This window comes from Lissotriton helveticus, chromosome 6, assembly GCF_964261635.1.
Source record: "Lissotriton helveticus chromosome 6, aLisHel1.1, whole genome shotgun sequence".
In the NCBI taxonomy this organism is placed as follows: domain Eukaryota; kingdom Metazoa; phylum Chordata; class Amphibia; order Caudata; family Salamandridae; genus Lissotriton; species Lissotriton helveticus.
The window spans coordinates 640,024,761-640,048,852 of NC_136067.1; positions in this window are offsets into that span (position 1 = coordinate 640,024,761).

The window sequence follows — 24,092 nt, forward strand, 5'->3', positions numbered from 1 at the left end:
GCTACACCATCTTCCTGGGCTATCTCCCGGGTGCGGAGTGACACAGGAGAATAGTGCATGTAGTGGCGGTCGTGTATGGACAAAGTGCTGGCCGTATTAAGAGTATAGTCCATAGCATGCGGGAATATTAGGAATAGTGTGGGTTGTGGCTCTTGTATTAAAGAGGTATGGCGGCCATGTTGAGTGTGTGTGAGAGAGGCATGTGTGGAAGCACATGTATATGGACAGTGTGGTGACCATATTGGGTATGTAGCCCGTAGAGCGGTGTGACATTGAAAATAGCACATGTTGTGGCTCTTGTGTTGAGGAAGTATAGTGGTGATGTTGGGAATGTATCACAAAGAAGGCAGCCTCAGTGTTGTACCATAGGGGCTGATGAGGTGGTTATGACCTGACGCAATCAAAAATAGCAGGTCTGAGTGACAGAGGAACCCATACCTCTGGTTCCGGTTTTTGTATGTGTAGTCAGTTTATGGAATTATTCCAGCTGGCTCCAAAGTGAGGGGTACTGGTCATGTCTGAAATGGCTAGTAAGAAGTTGAAAATGACCTCTACTGATTGCGACAAATGAGATGGAAAAAAGTCCACCATGTGCATAGTAACATGGGGGAGGAAAGGGCTAGCTAATAAATTCTGTCACTACCAATTGCGATAAGTGAGATGGAAAGACATCTATGGTCCAATACACGAGGCCTTATAGATGATATACCATGGGCCGAATTTTTAAGCTAGCCCCTTCCGTCCCCGTAACTGTGCATATGGTGGACTTTTTCCATCTCACTGATCGCCCCCGTGTTTCTCCGCACCCAGGAGTTGACGCGCAGGAAGATGGATGTAGTTAAAAGCAGTAGCAGTGTTCTTCCCTCCCACCGCCGATTAAGCAGCGGAGGGCACGTAACTAGCTTGCTTCACAGGAGGTCAGTGTGAGTATTCTATTACTGCTATTTACACCAAAGAGGTGCCTCTTTTACTCTCATTTACAAAACCACTACTACACAGTGAATATGTTTACCGTGTGTCCACTCTAGGTTTGCTTCTCGATGTTACGTTCCTATCCGATGAAGCCTTCCCTTACGACTCTTGTGGTATGGTTATTAATGTTTGTGTGTCTGTCTGTTTACTGTTTATAAAGTCAGTATCATGTACCAACCACAGCTGATACTCGTTTCAACTCCACCGAGCATGCCTTTTATAAAAACCTCACCACTGACTTATTTGCCACTCTCGGGCAGGCAACCCGTGTGGTGAGGGCAATTTTCTAATTATATGACTCACTGCTTGCCACACTCACTATGGCATGGATGAGCAGTATGCCGGATCACTTCACAGCCGGCCCTGGGCATCTGTACTGTGTATGCCTCATTTTAACTTAAACCCACCCTCACGTTGAGATGGTTAACTCAGCTATGTATCAGACTAACCTTAACAAGAACGCAGTATGATCAGAAAGACACATGATCTGTATTACATTTCTGATTGTCAAGTGCTGACGCTGTCTTTTTTTCTATCCATTTTCTTCTCTCTTAGGTTGGATTTTGCAAATAAAGTGGTCATATCCGTTTGGGTGCACGGTCACCCCGACCGCACCTGAATCTAGGTATCATTACAGAATTACTGGGTGTCGCTGCCCCTGACCCCATTTTTCTTCACTGTATACACTTTTGCACGGTCCTGACGTAACACCACTGGATCCGCTAGGGACTACGAGAGGCGTGAAACATGTCAATCTGATACCATTCATATTTTACCATCACTAGCACTAAAAATACGCAGAAGGAGAATACTCCCTACCATGACCACCCTGTCAAGAGTATTCCTCTTGACTCCAGTTTTTAACCATATTACACGGACCCCAGAATACAGTCTCTCCAAGGTACTGAGCACAGTCCTGGGCACACGTGGTGAGGGTATTACTGAGTTAGTTCAAATGTTTTCACAATTTTGACAACAGTGTAGGTTTTGAAAAAAGTTTTATTATATCACCAGGCAATGACCTAATTGAACCAAAAAAACAGCCGACACGTGTTTCGTCATAAGGAGTTATCCTGTGACTCAGGAGGAGTAGGAAAGCAGGCCCCAAGTAACCGGTGATAATTCCAACCTGGTCTGGGGTATGCGAAGTGCTAGAGATGAAAGATGTAGGGGGTGGCGCTGCGTCAGCGAGAAATAATTAATGGTCCTGTGTCAAGGACAAGAAGCGGTAGGACCTTGGGGGCCCCAGAATGATATTCGTGGGCTACGGTATTGGTTAGAGCTGCCAAGGCGGATAAGCGGTGGCAGCCGATGGGCGAGTAGCACCCCAGTGGGAGTGGGGAAACATCACTTACAACGCAACTTTTACCACGCAATGCTTTTACATCGCAGCTTTTACAACGCAAACCATTACAACGCATTGCACTGGGGGGCGCTCTAGGATAGGGAATAGGTTAATTTACTATCCAATAACCTTCCCTAGTGTCCACGGGGACTGGAGTTGGAATAGTAAATTAAACTATTCACTATCCAGCACCCCAAAGCGCTATGCGTTGTAATGGTATGCGTTGTAAAAACCGCGATGTAAAAGCATGCGTGGTAAAAGCATGCATTGTAATGTCGTACATCTGTGCGAGTGGGTAGGCGTCCAGTGTCTGCACATGAAACGGGGTGGAAGCGCATGTCAATCTGATACATTCATATTTTACTATCACTAGCACTAAAAATACACAGAAGGAGAATACTCCCTACCCTGACCACCCTGTCAAGAGTATTCCTCTTGACTCCAGTTTTTAACCATATTACACGGACCCCAGAATAAAGTCTTTCCAAGGTACTAGTGTAATATTTTTAACTCACTAAGCACCACAGCCCACACACTCACACTCACCACTTTAGTGTTCCTCAAAAAAGATCTCCGACAAAGAGCCCTCTCGTGGGGCCTGTGGGAGACTGCAGCGCCACCCCACGAGGAGCAACGCCCGATGATGAAGCATGACACCCACCTGGGTGTGTGAGGGCACTTCCTTAACAAGGAGGAATTCTCCCCTGTAAAATTAATATTATCCAATCCCCCTCGACAGAGTTCCTGTCACTTTTCCTTCTAGCGACCTGACTGGTCAGCTCTTTTCTAGGATCAGTTACCCTCTAGTGATTGAAACGTAGACTCTAGGGAGCACGGGACCTCTGTTTCCAATCTGCTCCCAGTCCCCCTTCGTTTGTGTGTTTGACCCCATGGTGCCTGCCACACAGTGCAAGGATTTACAGGGGGGTACCTTAGGTAGCCCCTCAGCCACCAACCGTATGCCACGGGGCTAGGTGGCCCTGCCAGGGGCCGCCATAGTCACTTTCCGACAGCCTTTCCATGTTGAAAATGCCAGCGCAGAAAGGCTGTTGGAAACCAAATTCGTAATCTCATTGGCGGAAACGCCGTCGATAGGGGTTACGTTGCAGTTCCGAACTACAGGAGTACCGAGTCGGAATGACTGGCTGCTGCTCCGCATTTGCATTTCTTTTAAACATGCTCCCTGCACGTAAATCTAGTTGGATGCTTCCTCCTTTTGTTCCCCTTCCCTCCCCCATCTAACTCTTAGCGTGCCTTTTCTTTTTTTTCATAACCCAGAGCGTTGCACCATAAATTTTAAATATGCTCCGTTTTCTACCTCCCCTGCTGCACCAAAGACTGCAAGGCAGGTGCTGTCTTAAGTAAAACAAATATTGGCTCTTATTTACATACTTAAATGGCAGCTGCGTGTCTCATTGCGGGTGGCTCACCGAACTCTCATTTGCTCACTTGCCCCCTGCTGCTTTCCTTTTGGATATCTATGATCTGCACCAGTGCTTCAAATGGGCCGGTACGCACCGGTACTGAGTACCGGCACTTCTGATTTTTCTGGCCGTCATTACTGGCACTTCTCTTTAGCCAGGGAGAGTACCGGTAAGCTAACAGACGGCACTGCAGGCTCAAGTTAGGTTTCAACAGCAGCGGCTGGTGTTAAAGGGCTTGAGGAGCATCGCCCCACTAACATGGGAGAAGGGAAAAGAATGAATGAGCAGCTCTACTTAAAAAGACAATAGCTGTGTTGGGATGAAGGATTTTTTTCTGTGTAGTTGAAGAGTGGGCCTGTATTTGCGCATGTGCTGAACGAGTCTGATTTTCGCCTTGAAGGCACACACAGAGCAGTGACATCACTCTGATAGGAGTGACCGGTTTTACCGGTGAGGCATATGCTTCATTTAGGGCGTATACAGCTCTGGCTCAAGGCGGGGTCCGCAGAGCTTCACTCATCCAATGGAGAAAGGAGGGAAAACACAGGGGAATGATGTTAAGAGTTGGTGTCTACCTTGGAAATGCAGGCACTGTTTATGTGGTTTTTATTAACTGATGAGTCCTGAGGGGCCAAGTGCGGCAACTTTCACTTTTGACTTATCACGATCCTGAAGACAAGGAGTGCTGCAATGCACGTGTTCTGTTGCTTGCGCAGGTACTTCTCGTCGTCTGTTGGCTGGATTGGCTCACCATTAAGTGCTCTTGTTACCTGGTTCACCTAAACTCTGCCTCTACTAGCTTCATACATACCTTTAATTTGCTCAGTTTGTTTTAAGTAAAGAAAACCATCTTCAACTGCAGCAGCAATCACAGCATGTTAATTACTGTTTACGTGTTGTGATGACAGCTACCAGTTAAGAAAAAGTGTGAGTCTCCCGTATTATTCTTTTTATTAAATTGTGCTGTGCTGTGTTGTGGTGTCTATTTTATGACTGAAAAACACGGCATCACTGTTTTTCTAATCAAATAATGTTGTTAGGAAAACGTGTATAACCAAAAGTGTGGTTGTGCACTGATTTTCAGACAACTTGGTGCTAGTGATTCACCTGCTTCATGCCCTGCTTGCTCTGTGTACCCTAACACAAACAAAAATGTCACCAGTCGCACAGGGTAGATGCCCTGCTGCTCATGAGCTTGTAAGTACAGTAGCCTTTTGTAGAACCCCTGCTGGAGATTCCAGCAGCGTCCATTTGAATGCTCTGAGACTGCAGCAGTCTAAGACAACTTTCATTGCTTCATGTTGTGATAACAGTGCAGGTTTTAGACAGACCCCGCACCTTCGATCAGGGGCACAAGGACCATTCACTTCAGCTGAAAGTGCTTTAGCCTCCTCCCCACCTCTCTCCATCAGGTGTCTTAATGATGTCCCTGTTTTCACCATCACACTGTGTTTGACAGTGGAGGGCCCTTTAGGCCCTATGCTGTTAATCCCATTCAAACTATTGTGTGTATTTGGGCATCAGTGACTTAATCCATTAACGATTCCAAGGGACCCTATATCTCGCCAAACCCCCAATGACCCCTACACGTCTCTCTCAACTGACTCAATCACACCAGGGTCCACGGGTCCAGCTCGGACAGCCATAAGCCTAGATAACGAGCACCACACCCCAATAATCCCTGCACGTCCCTCACAACTGACTCAACCACACCAGGCCCCCGGGTACAGCTAGGACAGTCACAAGCATAGATAACGTGCATCACAACCCCAATGATCCATACATGTCCCTCACAACTGACTCAACCACGCCAGGGCCCACGGCTCCAACTCGGACAGTCATAAGCTTTGATAATGACCACCCCAATGCAGGCACACACCTGATTCACCAGCTGACCAATGGAGAATGCAATAACCAAAACTACACCCCAGACATTCCAATCGCCCAACTAGCAGGTGAGCTATCTGACAAATCTCCTCTTGATCTGACACTTACATTGATCCTCGGTCAACCCCTAACGCCTCCGATGCCTTACCCACTCATTCAAACTCTACATGCAGTGACCATTCCCCCTTCACATGCAGTACCCCCTCTCATGTTAGCACCTCTTAAGACCATCCCTCACATCTACTCTGACCCACCGACTACCCTCCATACTCAACTAACCCCGTCAAAAACTAATAATGATACCCCCACTCAATTTGATATCCAGATCTCAACGCAACCAGGCCATAATGGAGGAACTACCAATATAAGGGAACACACGCCCACAGACTTAACTAAGTGTCCTAACCATGACTGGACCGCTCGATTCAATGAGTTAACCATAGGTTTAGCCCATCTCAAGGATGAAATGCAAAATCTATCATCAATCACCAATGACCTACTAAACTCTAAAAATAAAACACTAGCGCCACCGTGAACCGAATTAGTCAGCAAACCAGCAGGTACCTACCAAGAATCCACACTCAGACTCCACAACACGGAGTAAAATACCCTCCCCCAACGACCCGGACCGTCCTACGAGGGCAACGGATGGTCTATCTGACAATGACTTACATGACCTTCTCATTTCATACACAAGCCATATTGACAGCAGAAAGTCTATAGATGGCTATCCAATCCATCCGACCCAACCCCTACAGAGAACCCACTCACAACTACAGATCCATAATTAGGGAAAACCTCACAACGGTCAACATAATGCATCTGGGGATGGGGTGCGCGTCAGTCTTCGTGACTGAATTGAGCCCTCTGTAATCCACACAGAACCGGAGTTCGAGCGTGGCATCCGGCGTTGCAGCCTTCGGGACCAAGACCACTGGGCTGGCCCAAGGACTGCTAGATGACTCAATCACCCCAAGTGCAAGCATCTTTGAGACCTCCTCTTTAATGCAAGTTCTTACCCTGTCAGTTACCCTGTAAGACTTGTGTTTCACAGGTAAGCTGTCTTCTGTGTCCACATCATGGACGCACCAATCTGTGAAACTAGGAACCAGGGAGAACAGATCAGAAAACTGTCCCAGCAACTGGCGGCAGTCATTCTGTTGCTCAGGGGTCAGGGTGGAAGAGAGGTTAACATCATCCACTGACCCATCTTGCTCTGAGGCTGACAGGAGGTGAGGAAGAGGCTCAGTCTCCTCCTCCATCCCAGCATCTGCTGCCAAGAGCATGCCCACTTCAGACCTCTCTAAGTGGGGCTTAAGGCGGTTGACATGTAGGTCCCTCAAGGGGTACCTAGGAGACTGCAAGTCCACCAAGTAGGTAACTGGAGTCTTGCGCTCCACAACCTCAAATGGTCCGGTCCACTTATCTTGGAGCGCACAGGGCTCCACTGGGGCCATGACCCACACTTTCTGGCCAGGTTGAAGCTCTACCAGAGTGACATTCTGGTCATACCAGCGTTTCATCTTCCCTGGGCTTTCTTCCAGATTCACCTCAGCGAGTTGCCTGAAATGCCTAGTCAGGTTTCTGAAGGCCAGCATGTAGCTATATACAGCCTGAGGAGGTTTCCGGGGAGATTGCTCCCAGCCTTCCTTAACCAAACTCAGAGGACTTCTGACTGGGTGTCCATAGAGAAGCTTGAAGGGACTGAACCCTAGAGATTTCTGTGGCACCTCACTGTATTTAAAGAGTAGGCATGGTAAGAGGACGTCCCACTTGCGCCTCATGGGTTCCTCTAGACACATTATCATGCCCTTCAGGGTCCGGTTGAACCTTTCAACCAGCCCATTTCCTTGGGGGTGGTAAGGAGTGGTGAGCTTGTAGGTTACACCACACTCCTGCCACAGGGATTTCATATACTTGAAAATGAAGTTGGTTCCCCGATCAGACACTACCTCGTGCGGGAATCCCACTCGGGAGAAAATTCCCATCAGTGCTCGTCTCACCACGGGGGCCGTCACTGTCCTCAGAGGTATGACTTCCGAGTACCGGGTGGCATGGTTCACAAAGACCAGGATGAACCTGTTGCCCATGGCTGTCTTGGGGTCCAGTGGCCCCACAATGTCAATCCCCACCCGCTCAAAGGGGGTACTGACCACAGGAAATGGCTGTAGAGGGGCCTTGTGCTTCCTCCTACCCTTTCACTTGCCTGCAAGTCTGATAAGTCCTGCAATGAGTATCAGAACTCTTGCGCATTTGGGGCCAATGAAAGTGGGTGACAAGCCTTTTAAAGGTCTTGTCCTGCCCCAAATGTCCTGCTAACGGCACATCATGAGCCAGCCCCAGTACGAAGGCTCTGAACTTCTGGGATACCCCCAGCACACGGGCCGACCCAGGTTCAGTAACCTTAGGCTCGCTATACAGGGGACCATTCTCCCAGTAAATCAAGTGTGACCCTGACGGATCACCTGCTGCCTGGCTTGCAACCTGTTGCCGCAGGCCCACAAGAGAAGGGCACTCTCTCTGCTCCTTGCAGAAGTCTTCCCTGGAAGGGCCTCCTTCTTGCTGCCAATGGGTCAGCTCAGGCAGGTCCCCCAGTTCAGCTACTTGTACCCGGTAGGCTCCAAGGCACCCCCCTCAGGGTCTACATCCTCCTGGGCTGTGGGAACTTCGGAGGCCGTTTTTCCGCGCCCACGCCACTTCTCTCTTCGGCAGGGTCCTGGGCCTCCCTCTCAGGCTCCAGGTCTTCTTAAGAACCCCTACTGGCTGACATTGACCGGGTGGTCACGCACGCCCAGTCAGGTAGTCCAACCATCTTCAAGTGAGTTGTCTTCTCCACCTTTTCCCAATGGGAGCTCTCCAAATCATTTCCCAACAAACAGTCAACAGGCATGGCAGGCCTCACAGCTACCTAAAGAGTACCAGAGACCCCCCCAGTCAAAGGGAACCTGAGCCATTGGACAATGACTCTCTGCGTTGTCGGCGTTAACAACTCGGCAAAATGCATGAGGGACAATCTGCTCTTGAGACACCAGGTGACACTTGACAGCTGTCACACTGGCTCCTGTATCTCTAAGAGCCTCCACCTTTTGGCCATTGACGGTCACTCGCTGCCCATATTTCTTAGTCTTCCTGGGTAGCTGAGCTTCTCACAGTCTCCTAAAGAGACAAGGTTCATCTGTGCGGCACCCCCCACCTTGGATATTAATCTCCTCCCCCAAGGCTATACTAGCCATCTTCCGGGGTGGAGCACCAGTGGGTGCTTGTTTACCAAACAGGCGGCACCTCGGATCATTCGCCTTATGACCCAGATTACCACACTTGTAACATTTCAGGGGCCCCTGGGGAACAGGACTACCTGTCGGGCCCCTTGCTTTCTCTCAGGGGGAGGCTGGGAACCTTTCACGGGGTTCTCTTAGGGACTACCTTGGGGCCCTTTGCGGAACTCCTTCTGTTTACCCTTGTCCCCCCCATTCTTCTGCTGGGGACCCTGCCCATCTTTGGCTGAGTCTCCTATGTGACCCTTGTGGACCCTGGTACTGACCCAGCGGTCCGCCTCCTCAGCAAGCTTCCTAGGGTTAGTCAGCTTGCTATCTATCAGATGCTGGCACAGCTCTGGAAATCAATTATCAGACAAGTGCTCCCATGCAATCAAATGAAAGAGACCTTGAAAATCATTAACCTTGCTGCCCTTTACCCAACCATCCAGTGCTCTGCAAAAGAAAGTGACATATTGAACCCAAGTACTCTTTTCTAACTTTTTGCATTTCCTGAACCTCTGCCTATAGAGCTCAGGTGTCAACCCATACCTAGACATCAATGCATCTTTCATGTGGCTGTATGAATTGTGGAGTTCAGAAGGCAAGTCTAACAATGAATTCCACCCCTCACTAAGCATCCTTCCCCACAACCCCGCTCCCCAATCACTCTCATGAACCCGGTGGGAAGACATGGCTACCTCATAGGCTCTGAACCACTGACCAATATCATCATTTTTGTAAAACTCCTTCACCACATCTTTGGGAATCTACACTCTACTTTCTGTGTGTACTGACGGTATGCTGCCACCAGAGGGAAAAACTTCTAAACTTTTAGTTTTAAACTCCAACTCCCTCAAAACTTTTTCATGCTCAAACAGCATTTTCTTGGGGGGCATGGCCGCGTTCTGGTGAGGCTCCGAGGGAGAGACCGTAGCCCAGTATTAATCCGGCCATTTATCCTGTCATTCTGGGACCCAGACGCAACAACCGTTTAGCGGAGGTGATTTGACGTGCAGCGACCCCTCTCAGAGCTCGCCACGACACCGGAGCCCCGAGCCTACATCGGCACCAGAAGCACCGGCCTAGATTTGGAGGACCGACCGAGGGGGCGCCTTCGCGGCCATGGAGTGTAGGCGCAGGGCTGAATCGGATGCCTGGAGGCGGGTGAGTGACGACTTGGCTGACCCCCCGCGCCACCCCCTGCCCGACGTCGCCTCATAGACGACCACACGGGAGGGCCTGCTGCGTCCCACCCCCCGTCGGAGAGACTGGGCCCGGGCCGCCGGTGACTGCTGACAACGCCAGGCCCAGCAGCGGCTTGACTCGCGACCCTAGCGACCCACCACGGCCCGCAGCGGCGGGATTCCTCCTGCATCCACCTCGGAGGCCAGCACACACGCCGAGCGAGGGGTCCACTCCTGCCCCCTGCTTCTCAGTGGCACAACGGCAGCAATAGAAACCTGGGACTGATACCCCCACCAGGCCCAGCAGCGGCTTGACTCGCGACCCTAGCGACTCACCACAGCCCGCAGCGGCAGGATTCCTCCTGCATCCACCTCGGAGACCAGCGCGCACGCCGAGCGAGGGGTCCACTCCTGCCCCCTGCTTCTCAGTGGCACAACGGCAGCAATAGAAACCTGGGACTGATATCCCCGAGAGGCGCCTGACGACGCGTGGGGGGACAGGCTTTACCCTCCTGGCCTACCGACCCAAACTCCGGTCTGCAGCACATACCCTCTCCTGCCCCGGTGTGACCTGGAGCGGCGCCCACCCCCCTTGAACCACGATGGGCGGCAGGGGCAACCGAGGGACCCAGCAAAGCAAGTTGGATAAATTTGCTTACGCCAAGGAATTTCCCCCGCTGCCGGAGCAAAAAAGAACCAGCGTAAAGGGTGCAGAGGGTGGCGCGGTTTCGGCCATAACCCTGGAAGACATTATGGCGGCCCTGACGCAGGTGCAGGCCACGGTTGGCTCCATCTCCACGGACGTCACGCTCCTGCGGGCTGATCTACAAAAGATGTCAACGAGAGTATCAACGGTTGAACAGGTCACTACAACGCTTACCTCGGACACGGCGTCGCTGTTAAAAAGAGTGGCGCGATTGGAGGAGGACAATAAAGTCCTGGCAGACAAGATGGATGACCAGGAAGGGCACTCCAGGCGCAATAATAACCGCCTTATTGGCCTGCCAGAATCGGAGGGGGGGCCTGCCATGGACCTCTATGTGGAAGACCTAGTAAGGAATGTGCTGCAACCTAAAGGCCTCTCTAACTTCTTCTCGGTGGAACGGGCGCACAGAGTCCCGGGGGGGGCGTCCACGCTCAGGGGCACGACCAAGACCCATTGTAGCACGCATATTCAACTTTAGGGATCGAGATGCCATCCTGCAAACGGCGAGGGTCGCGCCGCCCATACGTATACAGAACTCAGAAGTTTTAATTTTCCCTGACTACACGACGGCGGTGGCGGCGAAACGGAGAAGTTTCATCGAGGTGAAAAAAACACTGCGATCTCGTGAGTTGCCGTACTCCATGCTCTTCCCGGCGCGCCTCAGGGTGGTGGCTGAGAAAAAAACTTGGTTCTTCGACACGCCGGAGGAGGCACACGACTGGCTCGAAGGGTGGAGACCGGCGGAGGGCTCTGGCAAGCAGAACAGCAGGCGGAGGAGACAAGAACAATCCGGCGAGCATGAATTGACCAGGCAGGAGGAGAAGGCTAAGACTGACCCAATCAAGGACTCTGGTGACTGACTCCTGCTGCATTGAGGGAAGTGTCTAAACCTTTTTATTTCTTCTTATTGTTGAGAACTATCGCAGAGGCGTTGAACTAGTCCTTATGGACACTCACCTTCCTTGGTGTACTACTGGGACTTTACAAGTGAACTGGGACTCTGAAACTGTCGGGGGCTACTGGTCCCCCTTGTACTTTCACCCCCCCTCAAGCTCTTGTAAGCAACGTTGTCCTTTGACTGGGGTAGTAAGCACTCTGCTGAGTTGGGGTGGCGGGCAGTTTGGAGTCCGCGAAGCAGGGAGGCAGGGAGGGGGGAGGGAAGGGGGGAATGTTTTATATTGTTAGTTATGGTTTTAGTTGCAGCGATACACTTAACTACACTGATTGGCAAGATGTTGGGAACCACAGAAACGAGTATTTGTTTGCTGAGCACACTGGTCCAGGATGATGGGGGTTGACACACTCTTGACTCGACGGGGAGGTGGGACTACTGTAACACCGTCTCTGTCGATACTTTCCTGGAATGTCCGGGGCCTTGGGGACAAGGTCAAGCGAGGTCTGGTCCTGAAACACATCAAGGGGGAGGGGGCTGCAGTGGTCCTCCTACAGGAAACGCACCTCACTGGCACGGCTATGAAAGCTATGGATCGCTGGGGTTTCCAGATGGTGGTACACTCTGAGTTCACCTCTGGGTCAAGGGGAGTAGGCGTCTTAGTGAAGAAGCAATTCCCCCTACTTGTCCAGTCTGTCAGGTCGGATACGGCAGGTAGATTTGCCGCTATACGCGCACAGTGGGAGGGAAAACCCATCAACATTGTCTCCGTATACATTCCACCTGCACTACAGGCAACAGCCCTAGCAGACCTTAGCACTTTTATACTTGGGCTCCCTGAGGGAGGTTTACTTCTGGGGGGAGATTTCAATCTGGTAGCTAATAGTCTGCAGGATAGGGTCCCACCGAAACTGGCCCCAGCTAACGCAACGCGCCTGGCAGGCTTCATGACTGCGATGGGACTGGAAGACCAATGGAGGAAATACAACCCCCAGGGCCGACAATACACATACCACTCCGGCGTTCATAATACTCTCACCAGGCTCGACTATTTTCTTAGCTCCCCGGGTGGGCCTGGTACTGTATCCAGGATAGAGATAAGGCCCCGAGGTATTTCAGACCACTCCCCACTGCTACTTACCTATACGCATCACCAACCCACACGGCGTCGGATTTATCCTATCCACGCATCATACCTTCACAATTCTAAGGTCAGAAAGGAGCTGAGGGTGGGAACCAAACAGTACTTCAGGGACAACACGGGTTCGGTGTCCTCAGCTGCCAATCTGTGGGAGGCTTATAAAACGGTACTTCGGGGTTGTGCGATAGTCTCCATCACAGCGCTTAAGCGGGAGGGGCAGGCGGAGCTGTTAACCCTAGAAACAGCGGTGACGGGAGCTGAGGTGTAGCATGCGGCAGATCCAAACCCCACTACAGCGCACGCTTTGCAAATAGCAATACAACATCACAAAGCGCATCTCACAGAGAAAGTCCAATTGCAACTGTCTGCCACACGACACAGGGTTTACGAGATGGGGGACAAAGCAGGCAAATTACTGGCCTGGCTGGACAGGCGGGACAGACGAGACAGGTGGATAGCACAACTGACGGTAGAGGGCGATGTCCCCATTAGGGATCCCGGTGCAATAGTGCAAGCGCTGGCGACTCACTACGAAACGGTGTACGCGTCCGCGTCCACGATCTCGGAAGACGAGGCATACACTTACATCAAAGATCTCAAAATGCCAGTGTTGACTGAGGAGGAGACACGGGCCTTAGACGTAGACTTAACGACCGAGGAGATACAACTGGCGATTAAAGCCCTACAGACGGGTAAAGCGCTGGGGCCCAATGGGATACCAGTAGACTTATATAAGCAACAGGCGGAAACACTCGCACCGCACTTGCTGCATATGTTCAAGGATAGCCTGGAGACAGGTGAACTCCCGTTAGATCAGCGAACGGCCACGATCGTGGCGATCCTCAAACCAGGGAAACCCGCGGACCAATGTACGTCGTACCGCCCAATTTCCCTCATTAACGCGGAGGCCAAAATACTTGGGAAACTGTTGGCGCAACGTCTCACGCCTTATCTGACCAAACTTATACATAAAGATCAATCCGGATTTATGCCGGGCAGAAGCACGGCGCTTAACCTGCGCAGAGTGCACGGTGCACTTGCGCGAGCAAAGTATCTGTTAGAGCCCGCGGTGATATTATCCCTTGACGCCCGTATGGCGTTTGACACAGTCCACTGGCCCTTTTTATTTGCGGTCCTACGTCACTTCGGTTTCGGCCAGAAATTCTGCTCCTGGATCCGTCTGCTCTATGCAAGGCCGATGGCACATGTGGCGGCGAATGGCCATATCTCTGCAGACTTTCCCTTGTATAGAGGCACGCGCCAGGGCTGTCCACTTTCCCCGTTACTGTTCGCCATGGTCCTGGAACCTTTGGCTGCATGGGTAAGGTGGGAACCAACTATCAGTGGTATCCGCTGGACGGATGACTGGGAAGATAAAATGTCCTTATACGCCGACGATGTGCTGATATATCTCACCGCTCCCAGGCGCTCGATTAACACATTATTGGATGTTTGCACGGTCTACGGTCGAGCTTCCGGCTATTCGATCAACTGGTCCAAATCCACCATGCACGTACTGCGCGGTCCTGCGCCGAGCTTGCCGGACACCTGCCCGCTGCGGATCTCGGTCGACGGGTTTAAATATTTAGGGATATACATTACAGCTGACCCTGCTTCCTTCCACAAGAAAAACCTACAGCCCCCCCTTGACCGCCTCAAACGTGACATTCGACACTGGGAATCGCTACCGCTGACACTGCTGGGTAAGGCTGCCCTATTCAAAATGATGGCCCTGCCCCGTTTCCTATATGCTCTAGAAAACACGCCCTATCCCGTCCCTCCCGCATACTTTAAAACCATCGCAGCGCAAGTCTCGGTGCTATTGTGGGGCTCTAAACCTGCTCGAATAGCGCAAGCCAAACTCACGCGTGGCTGGTACGACGGAGGCATAGCGCTCCCAGATGTACACCTGTACTACTGGGCATCACAGCTGAAGATTGTTAATCAATGGCTTCATCTTCCCCAGTCTGAGCCGGCCCTAAAGGCGGACAGGGCGCAGTTGGGATTCTCTGGAATGCTGACTCCCCTGTACGATACATCGCTAATCGCATCGAAGATCGGCCCACTACGACACACACTCACCTATGGCACGCGGCGATACGCAGGCTGAAATGGCGAGGAGTGCTGACGCAGCTCACCCCGTTATGGGACGTAAAACAACTTGGACAATTGAGGCACTCCAAGGGCTTCGACCGTTGGGATGCGATTGGCATCTCCACCATTGGAGATCTGTGGCAGAGAGGGCAAGTACTACCTTTCTAAACACTGCAACAACAATATGAGCTGGCGCTGACTGAGCGCTTCAGATATACACAGATACGTCATGCCTTGACAACAGTGTTCAAACCTGGTACAGATATCCCGGAGGCGTCCCCACTAGAGGACAGACTACTGACAGACTTTATGCCTTCAAAAGCAACATCTCTAACCTATAGAAAACTTGTAAATAATCTGCCTGACCCCCTAGAGGCCTTGCGGAAGAAATGGGTACATGACTGTGGCGACATGGATGACACGGAGTGGCAGGAGGCGACTTCATCTCCAAAAGAAATAGGTGTCCCCGTGCGTTTTCGCCTGGTACAACTCCGTATATTGCACAGGTCATATTACACAAGGGATGCACTACACAAGATGAAAAGGATTGCACACCCATACTGTCTGAGGGGATGCGGGGAAATAGGTAGCTTCTACCACACGATATGGGAATGCCCCCGAATTGCGCACTATTGGGCTCAAGTGATGCGCACCATGTCACAATCTGAGGAACTATCCATACTCCCAGATCCCAAGCGATGCCTCCTGAACGTGTGGGAGCCCAACGATCTTACGCGATATGGGCAGAACTGGATGACAATAGGTATGATGGTGGCGAAGAGGAATATAGCACAAAGGTGGGGCGGGGGGTTAACGCCGTCCATAGCGACCTGGAGACAGGACATGGACGCTGCGATGATTGCAGAACGGGCTGTGTATCGAAACAGAAGATGTCCTAAGAAATGGAAAAGGATATGGGGGGGCGTGGAATAAATACAGAGGAGACATTTGCAACCCACCTTCTGATACAGACGGCACTGGCTCAGATACCGAATAATGTGGCTCCACCCAGGGTGAGCTCCGCAACCCTTGATTTGCCATGTATAACGTTCAGCTCATGTGTTACTGATGTAATTACAAGGATTTCTGATCCCAAACTGAAATGCATAACATATTTTGTATTTCCAGGTGACAATGTATCGCACTGTTTTAAAAATGCTAATAAAAATGTTTTTTTTTAAAAAACAGAATTTTCTTTTCCTCAAGATCTAACTTTCTATTTTCTAATTCTAACTGCATATCCACCTTGAACCTGATCATCTCCATTTCGCTATCTTCGCCCTAAGTGTGGCAGGGTATGCTCAGACGTGAGTCCCTTGCTCACTTGGCCACTGGATTCAAGATAGCCTGGCTGATGAGGATTATGAATCCGAAACCGGTCCCAGGATGCTTGTTTCCGGTCCATGGAAGACATGGCTTGGCAGTTCGGGCTGGACTGTTCCCATGAGGCACAGGGTCAAACTGATTTGCATATAGAAATGTCTGTAATGGGGTGGTTGAGTGGGCTAAAGAATGGTGATGGATTAAACCCAGATCAGTTGACTAGGGGTGAGTGTTTGATTTGCTCAAACGCTCCGTCCATCATCCCCTTTTGTATGGCTTTGTTCGCCCTAAGTGTGGCAGGGTATGCTCAGACGTGAGTCCCTTGCTCACTTGGCCACTGGATTCAAGATAGCCTGGCTGATGAGGATTATGAATCCGAAACCGGTCACAGGATGCTTGTTTCCGGTCCATGGAAGACATGGCTTGGCAGTTCGGGCTGGACTGTTCCCATGAGGCACAGGGTCAGACTGATTTTCATATAGCCATGTCTGAAATGGGGTGGCTGAGTGGGCTAAAGAATGGTGATGGATTAAAACCAGATCAGTTGACTGGGGGTGAGTGTTTGATTTGCTCAAACGCTCCATCCATCATCCCCTTTTGTATCGCTTTGTTCGCCCTAAGTGTGGCAGGGTATGCTCAGACGTGAGTCCCTTGATCACTTGGCGACTGGATTCAAGATAGCCTGGCTGATGAGGATTATGAATCCGAAACCGGTCCCAGGATGCTTGTTTCCGGTCCATGGAAGACATGGCTTGGCAGTTCAGGCTGGACTGTTCCCATGAGGCACAGGGTCAGACTGATTTGCATATAGCCATGTCTGAAATGGGGTGGCTGAGTGGGCTAAAGAATGGTGATGGATTAAACCCAGATCAGTTGACTGGGGGTGAGTGTTTGATTTGCTCAAACGCTCCGTCCATCATCCCCTTTTGTATTGCTTTGTTCGCCCTAAGTGTGGCAGGGTATGCTCAGACGTGAGTCCCTTGCTCACTTGGCCACTGGATTTAAGATAGCCTGGCTGATGAGGATTATGAATCCGAAACCGGTCCCAGGATGCTTGTTTCCGGTCCATGGAAGACATGGCTTGGCAGTTCGGGCTGGACTGTTCCCATGAGGCACAGGGTCAGACTGATTTGCATATAGCCATATCTGAAATGGGGTGGCTGAGTGGGCTAAAGAATGGTGCTGGATTAAACCCAGATCAGTTGACTGGGGGTGAGTGTTTGATTTGCTCAAACGCTCCGTCCATCATCCCCTTTTGTATTGCTTTGTTCGCCCTAAGTGTGGCAGGGTATGCTCAGACGTGAGTCCCTTGCTCACTTGGCCACTGGATTCAAGATAGCCTGGCTGATGAGGATTATGAATCCGAAACCGGTCCCAGGATGCTTGTTTCCGGTCCATGGAAGACATGGCTTGGCAGTTCGGGCTGAACTGTTCCCATGAGGCACAGGGTCAGACTGATTTGAATATAGCCATGTCGGAAATGGGGTGGCTGAGTGGGCTAAAGAATGGTGATGGATTAAACCCAGATCAGTTGACTGGGGGTGAGTGTTTGATTTGCTCAAACGCTCCATCCATCATCCCCTTTTGTATCGCTTTGTTCGCCCTAAGTGTGGCAGGGTATGCTCAGACGTGAGTCCCTTGATCACTTGGCCACTGGATTCAAGATAGCCTGGCTGATGAGGATTATGAATCCGAAACCGGTCCCAGGATGCTTGTTTCCGGTCCATGGAAGACATGGCTTGGCAGTTCGGGCTGGACTGTTCCCATGAGGCACAGGGTCAGACTGATTTGCATATAGCCATGTCTGAAATGGGGTGGCTGAGTGGGCTAAAGAATGGTGATGGATTAAACCCAGATCAGTTGACTGGGGGTGAGTGTTTGATTTGCTCAAACGCTCCGTCCATCATCTCCTTTTGTATCGCTTTGTTCGCCCTAAGTGTGGCAGGGTATGCTCAGACGTGAGTCCCTTGCTCACTTGGCCACTGGATTCAAGATAGCCTGGCCGATGAGGATTATGAATCCGAAACCGGTCCCAGGATGCTTGTTTCAGGTCCATGGAAGACATGGCTTGGCAGTTCGGGCTGGACTGTTCCCATGCGGCACAGGGTCATACCGATTTGCATATAGCCATGTCTGAAATGGGGTGGCTGAGTGGGCTAAAGAATGGTGATGGATTAAACCCAGATCAGTTGTTCGGGGGTGAGTGTTTGATTTGCTCAAACGCTCCGTCCATCATCCCCTTTTGTATCGCTTTGTTCGCCCTAAGTGTGGCAGGGTATGCACAGACGTGAGTCCCTTGCTCACTTGGCCACTGGATTCAAGATAGCCTGGCTGATGAGGATTATGAATCCGAAACCGGTCCCAGGATGCTTGTTTCCGGTCCATGGAAGACATGGCTTGGCAGTTCGGGCTGGACTGTTCCCATGAGACACAGGGTCAGACTGATTTGCATATAGCCATGTCTGAAATGGGGTGGGTGAGTGGGCTAAAGAATGGTGATGGATTAAACCCAGATCAGTTAACTGGGGGTGAGTGTTTGATTTGCTCAAACGCTCCGTCCATCATCCCCTTTTGTATCGCTTTGTTCGCCCTAAGTGTGGCAGGGTATGCTCAGACGTGAGTCCCTTGCTCACTTGGCACTGGATTCAAGATAGCCTGGCTGATGAGGATTATGAATCCGAAACCGGTCCCAGGATGCTTGTTTCCGGTCCATGGAAGACATGGCTTGGCAGTTCGGGCTGGACTGGTCCCATGAGGCACAGGGTCAGACTGATTTGCATATAGCCATGTCTGAAATGGGGTGGCTGAGTGGGCTAAAGAATGGTGATGGATTAAACCCAGATCAGTTGACTGGGGGTGAGTGTTTGATTTGCTCAAACTCTCCGTCCATCATCCCCTTTTGTATCGCTTTGTTCGCCCTAAGTGTGGCAGAGTATGCTCAGACGTGAGTCCCTTGCTCACTTGGCCACTGCATTCAAGATAGCCTGGCTGATGAGGATTATGAATCCGAAACCGGTCCCAGGATGCTTGTTTCCGGTCCATGTAAGAGATGGCTTGGCAGTTCGGGCTGGACTGTTCCCATGAGGCACAGGGTCAGACTGATTTGCATATAGCCATGTCTGAAATGGGGTGGCTGAGTGGGCTAAAGAATGGTGATGGATTAAACCCATATCAGTTGACTGGGGGTGAGTGTTTGATTTGCTCAAACGCTCCGTCCATCATCCCCTTTTGTATCGCTTTGTTCGCCCTAAGTGTGGCAGGGTATGCTCAGACGTGAGTCCCTTGCTCACTTGGCCACTGGATTCAAGATAGCTTGGCTGATGAGGATTATGAATCCGAAACCGGTCCCAGGATGCTTGTTTCCGGTCCATGGAAGACATGGCTTGACTGTTCCCATGAGGCACAGGGTCAGACTGATTTGCATATAGCCATGTCTGAAATGGGGTGGCTGAGTGGGCTAAAGAATGGTGATGGATTAAACCCAGATCGGTTTTGGGCGTAAAATCCGCTCCGATCGCGGATTTTTCGGATTTTCGGCAAATTCGCAATCCGCGAACTCTCGCGAATTTGTCGAAAATCCGTGAATCCGCTCGCGGCGGATTTTTTGCTTGGTTGCGGCGCGCGGCGTGGTGCACGGCGTTCACTTTCCGTCATTAAGCGTTTGCCGAGTTGTTTTTCTCGATCATATTTAGCGAGTGCCGCGCCATTTTGGATCTTGCTGCGTGATCCCGCGGGAGTTTGGCGCCCGCGAATACGTAATCGCGGCTTGCCACCTTGCACAGCATACCTCGCGAGAGTTCGCAATTGCGAACACGTAGTTGTGGCGGAAAGGAACAATCTCGCACTCGCGAAATAGAGATTTTGCAATTCTGCACAGGAAAATCACCAGCAAACAGGATAAACCTTCAGAAAATTATGATTTTTATCAGAATCACTCCTCAGGTTGACATTTGCATGGCCTTTTTTTTTGCAAGGAGTCCATTTTTGGGGGGGGGGGAAGGAAGTGCCCCACAGTCTCCAACTTCCTGTTCCTGTCCAGCAGGCTCCTCCCAGTGCTTTGTCCATCTCCTGGTCACTTTCATTTGGATCTGGAGCTGGAAGGATTACTTTTTGTGGGTGCTGCTGGATATTTGGATTTGAGGCCTTTTTGACTGTCTTTGGATCACTTTTGGATTAGAAATCAACTTTCACAAGTAAGTTTGTTTGGGGCATTACAGTTGCTGCAAGTACAATTTTGGAACTTTTTCAGAACATTAAATAAATTATATTGTTGGTAGCCACAGTATCCAGTAGGACCAGGGTTGGTTAGGGGTGCATGATACAACCGTTTTGTTGAATTTAAACACCATTGAGGCCATGGATGGGCTGGGATTGTGCTGATTTTATTGTTTTTTGTCGTTTTTTTGGGGCTGCTGGTGGGGCCTTTTGCCAAGGGGTAGTGGTGCATGGACTGAGTGTGCCTGTAGTGTGGTCTCACTCTCTTTAATGTAAACATCATGGATGGCATTGGATTGTGGTGATTTCTGGCTGGTTTTCTGTTTTTTGGGGGTGTACTGTTGATGTGGACTGTGGCCATGTGGGTGGTGGTGGTGGCCATCTTGAGTCCTGGCTGGTACAGGCAACATGTGCTTGGGGTGTAAGGGGCCATTTTGAAGAGAGGCAGTGTCTGAGGCCTGCACTTATTTTGCCTACTTTTCATCCATTATGCCCAGGGGTAGTGAGTGTTGCATACTTGCATGGCCCTAGTCTTTCTGTGGGGTGTCTTTAATATAAACATCATGGATGGCATGGGATTGTGCTCATTTTTCTGTGTTTTGTCGATTTTTTGGGGTGTATAACTGAACTGATGTTCCTCTGTCTTCCATTGCTTTTAGGTGCAGAAGACTCAAGAGAACCACCAGTGCCAGGAAGAAGTCCTGCAGCGGTGTGTGTGTGCAGCATAACGTCACGCGACGTCACGTCTGGACACAGACAACTCTGCAACTCGTGCAACTGCTGCCTGTTGTTCTGACTTGCTCTGAAGAAGATGGCCCCAAAAAAGGTAACCCGTAGCTCCTCTAGCAAGAAAGGTGCCAGTAAGGAGCAGAAGAAGCAAGTTACCAAGGAGACTGGTGTGCCACCCGCCCCTTTTTTTGGGAGTAAAAAAAAAAGTATGCCTGCAGCAGCAGCGGGATCTGCTGGGGACAAAGCTGGCAGCAGCACCCCCGCTCCATTGGGCTCAGTGCCACCACCACCACCACGCCAACTTAAGTCCAAGCCCTTGAGTGCTGCAGAGGCAGCCAGTATAGTTCTTCAATCACCATCGACCAGTGATGTTGGCTCATCGCAAGAAAGCAGCAGCAATGTCCCTCAATCAACACAGGTTGTTGTAGCTCATCTGACGAGTGTTGAACAACCACAGCCGCAACAACAATCACATGTGCAAGTACAAGCCCAAGTACATGTGGAAGGAGAGGCAGCGCAAGGAGATGCGCAAGCAGAGGTGCATGGAGGGTCACAAGTGCCCACAATAGTTGTTCCTCCCGAAGTAGGGGCACATCAGGAAATCGACAATCAAGGCGAGGTATCATTTGAGGAAGCCACTCCTCCTGATGATCCTTCATTGTCTTCCACACCCCTAGCAAGGAAGAGATCAAGGGTGGTGTCTACATCTTCTTCAAGCACACCTCCTTCTGATGATACGGATCAAACTTGGGAACCAGCACCACTGCCGTCTGAGAGTGAGGCACACCATGATCCGACAAAGGTAGTTAAGCGTAAAAGGAAGCTCGTCCAAAGTCTCAGAGTTATGGAGTGTGATGAGGCTCAACAAGAAGTGGCGGATACTGCTGCTGATGAAGACTCTGCCAACGACGACCCAGTCATCATAAAGGTCACTGCAGCCCCAGCGGGCATGCAGCAAACAGACATTTTGACCCTAGCCCGAAGAGCTGCTGAGCGTGATGATGATGATGTTGTCGATGAGGAGGCAGTGGAAACACCACAATCATTGGAGTTAAGTAGTACACCAACTCGTCCCGCTTCCATATTTCTTTCTGGCAAGAAGAGACCTCCATCCACCTCGACCTTAATTAGTGGTGGTGAAAGTGCACAACGTACAAAAGTTGGGCAATCCAGATCCTCCACTTCATCTGGCATTAGCTTCATGACCACCACCACCAGTATCGCCGCCTCCTCCAGGTCCCACAGACACTTCAAGGCCCCAGTTTGGGACTTCTTTACTGTTTGTCAAAAAAATCCAAAGTTTGCCATTTGTACCCTTTGTAAGCTTGCAGTTAGTCGTGGTAAGCCAGGTACCAACTATGGTACCGGAGGCCAGAGAGGTCATCTTAGGAGACAGCACACTGTCCAATGGTTTGCGCACCTAGATGCGATCAAGAAAGGCCGAATTCAAGGAAACGTTGATGTTGCATCTGATGATGACGAGGAGGAAGAAGACGTGTCAAACACTTCCCTTACACCCAGTACCCCTGTCAGCAGCACACCCAATGTGAGGCACACTAAGAGTGTTGGAGCGAGTGAGACACCAACGCACAAAAGTTCACCAGCGAGCAAAATTGGGTCAACGAAGTCATTATCAGCCTGTAAATGCTTGGTCCAGGGCAACATTAGAACAATGCTTACTTCAGACGTGCCATATGAACGCAACCACCCACTGACGCGTCTGTATAACACTAAGCTGGCTAAAATGCTAGCTGTGGACCTTCTCCCTTTTTCTTTTGTAGAAGCGGTAGGTTTTCTAGAATTAGTGGCAACGCTCTGCCCTAAATGGAAGGTTCCTAGCCGGTTCTATTTTGCCAGAGTTGCGGTTCCAGCACTACATGAAGATGTGCTGGAGGCGATTGGGGCAGCTTTGCAGAAGAGTGCTGTTCACACAATACATCTGACAACAGACATGTGGACCAGTGGCGCAGGCGCTGATTACATGTGCATCACTGCACACTGGGTCTCTTTTTCAGGTGTTAAAGCAAAGCTAAACGCAGGTGTTGACCCGGACAAAGTTTTCAAAGCTGCTCGGAAACATGCAACACTAGCCATGTTTGGCTTGGAGAAAAGTCACACATCCCAAAACATTTTGGACGAGTTTGACAAAAAGGTCTTGAAAATGCTATCCCCAAAAAAACGCCAGATTGGTTATGTATCCACGGATAATGGCGCCAATGTAGTTAAGGCCATGGCGCTGGGTCGCTATTTTAGAGTGCCGTGTTTGGCGCACTGTATCAACCTGGTAGTTCAAAAATTCTTGAGTGATAGAGACAGTGCAGCGTTCGCGGTAATGGCCACCTGCCGCAAAATGTGCAACCATTTCAGCCATTCTTTTAAGGCCCGGAAGCATCTGAGGAGGCTGCTACTTCAAAGTCGAATACCAGTGAAAGCACTCATCCAGGAGGTGGCAACACGTTGGAACTCAACCTTCTACATGCTTGAGCGTCTGTATGAGCAGTATACGGTACTCAATCACTATTTCTTCACAGAGGGTACATCTCAGAAGGAGGACATGCGGATGGGTGCGGCGCAATGGGACATAGTTAAAAGCCTGACAGACATGCTTCGTCCTTTTGAGTTCTACACGCGTGCAGTCAGTCAGGAGGACTGTAATTTGGGAAAAGCTATCCCATTGTTGTGCATGCTGGAGCACCAACTGATGGCGGTGTCTTCTGAGTTTGAAAAAGATGGAAAAAAAAAGACCATTTTATTTTGTCTGAGAAATTATTAGAGCGCCTACGTGGTGATGAACGTCTTCAAAAGATCAAGTCAGAACAGCATTACATTTGTGCTACTATTCTGGATCCACGCTACAAAAAGGCGCTGGCAGGCAAAGCATTCTTTCCTTTTGCTGATGCAGATGTTCAAAAGTACAAACATT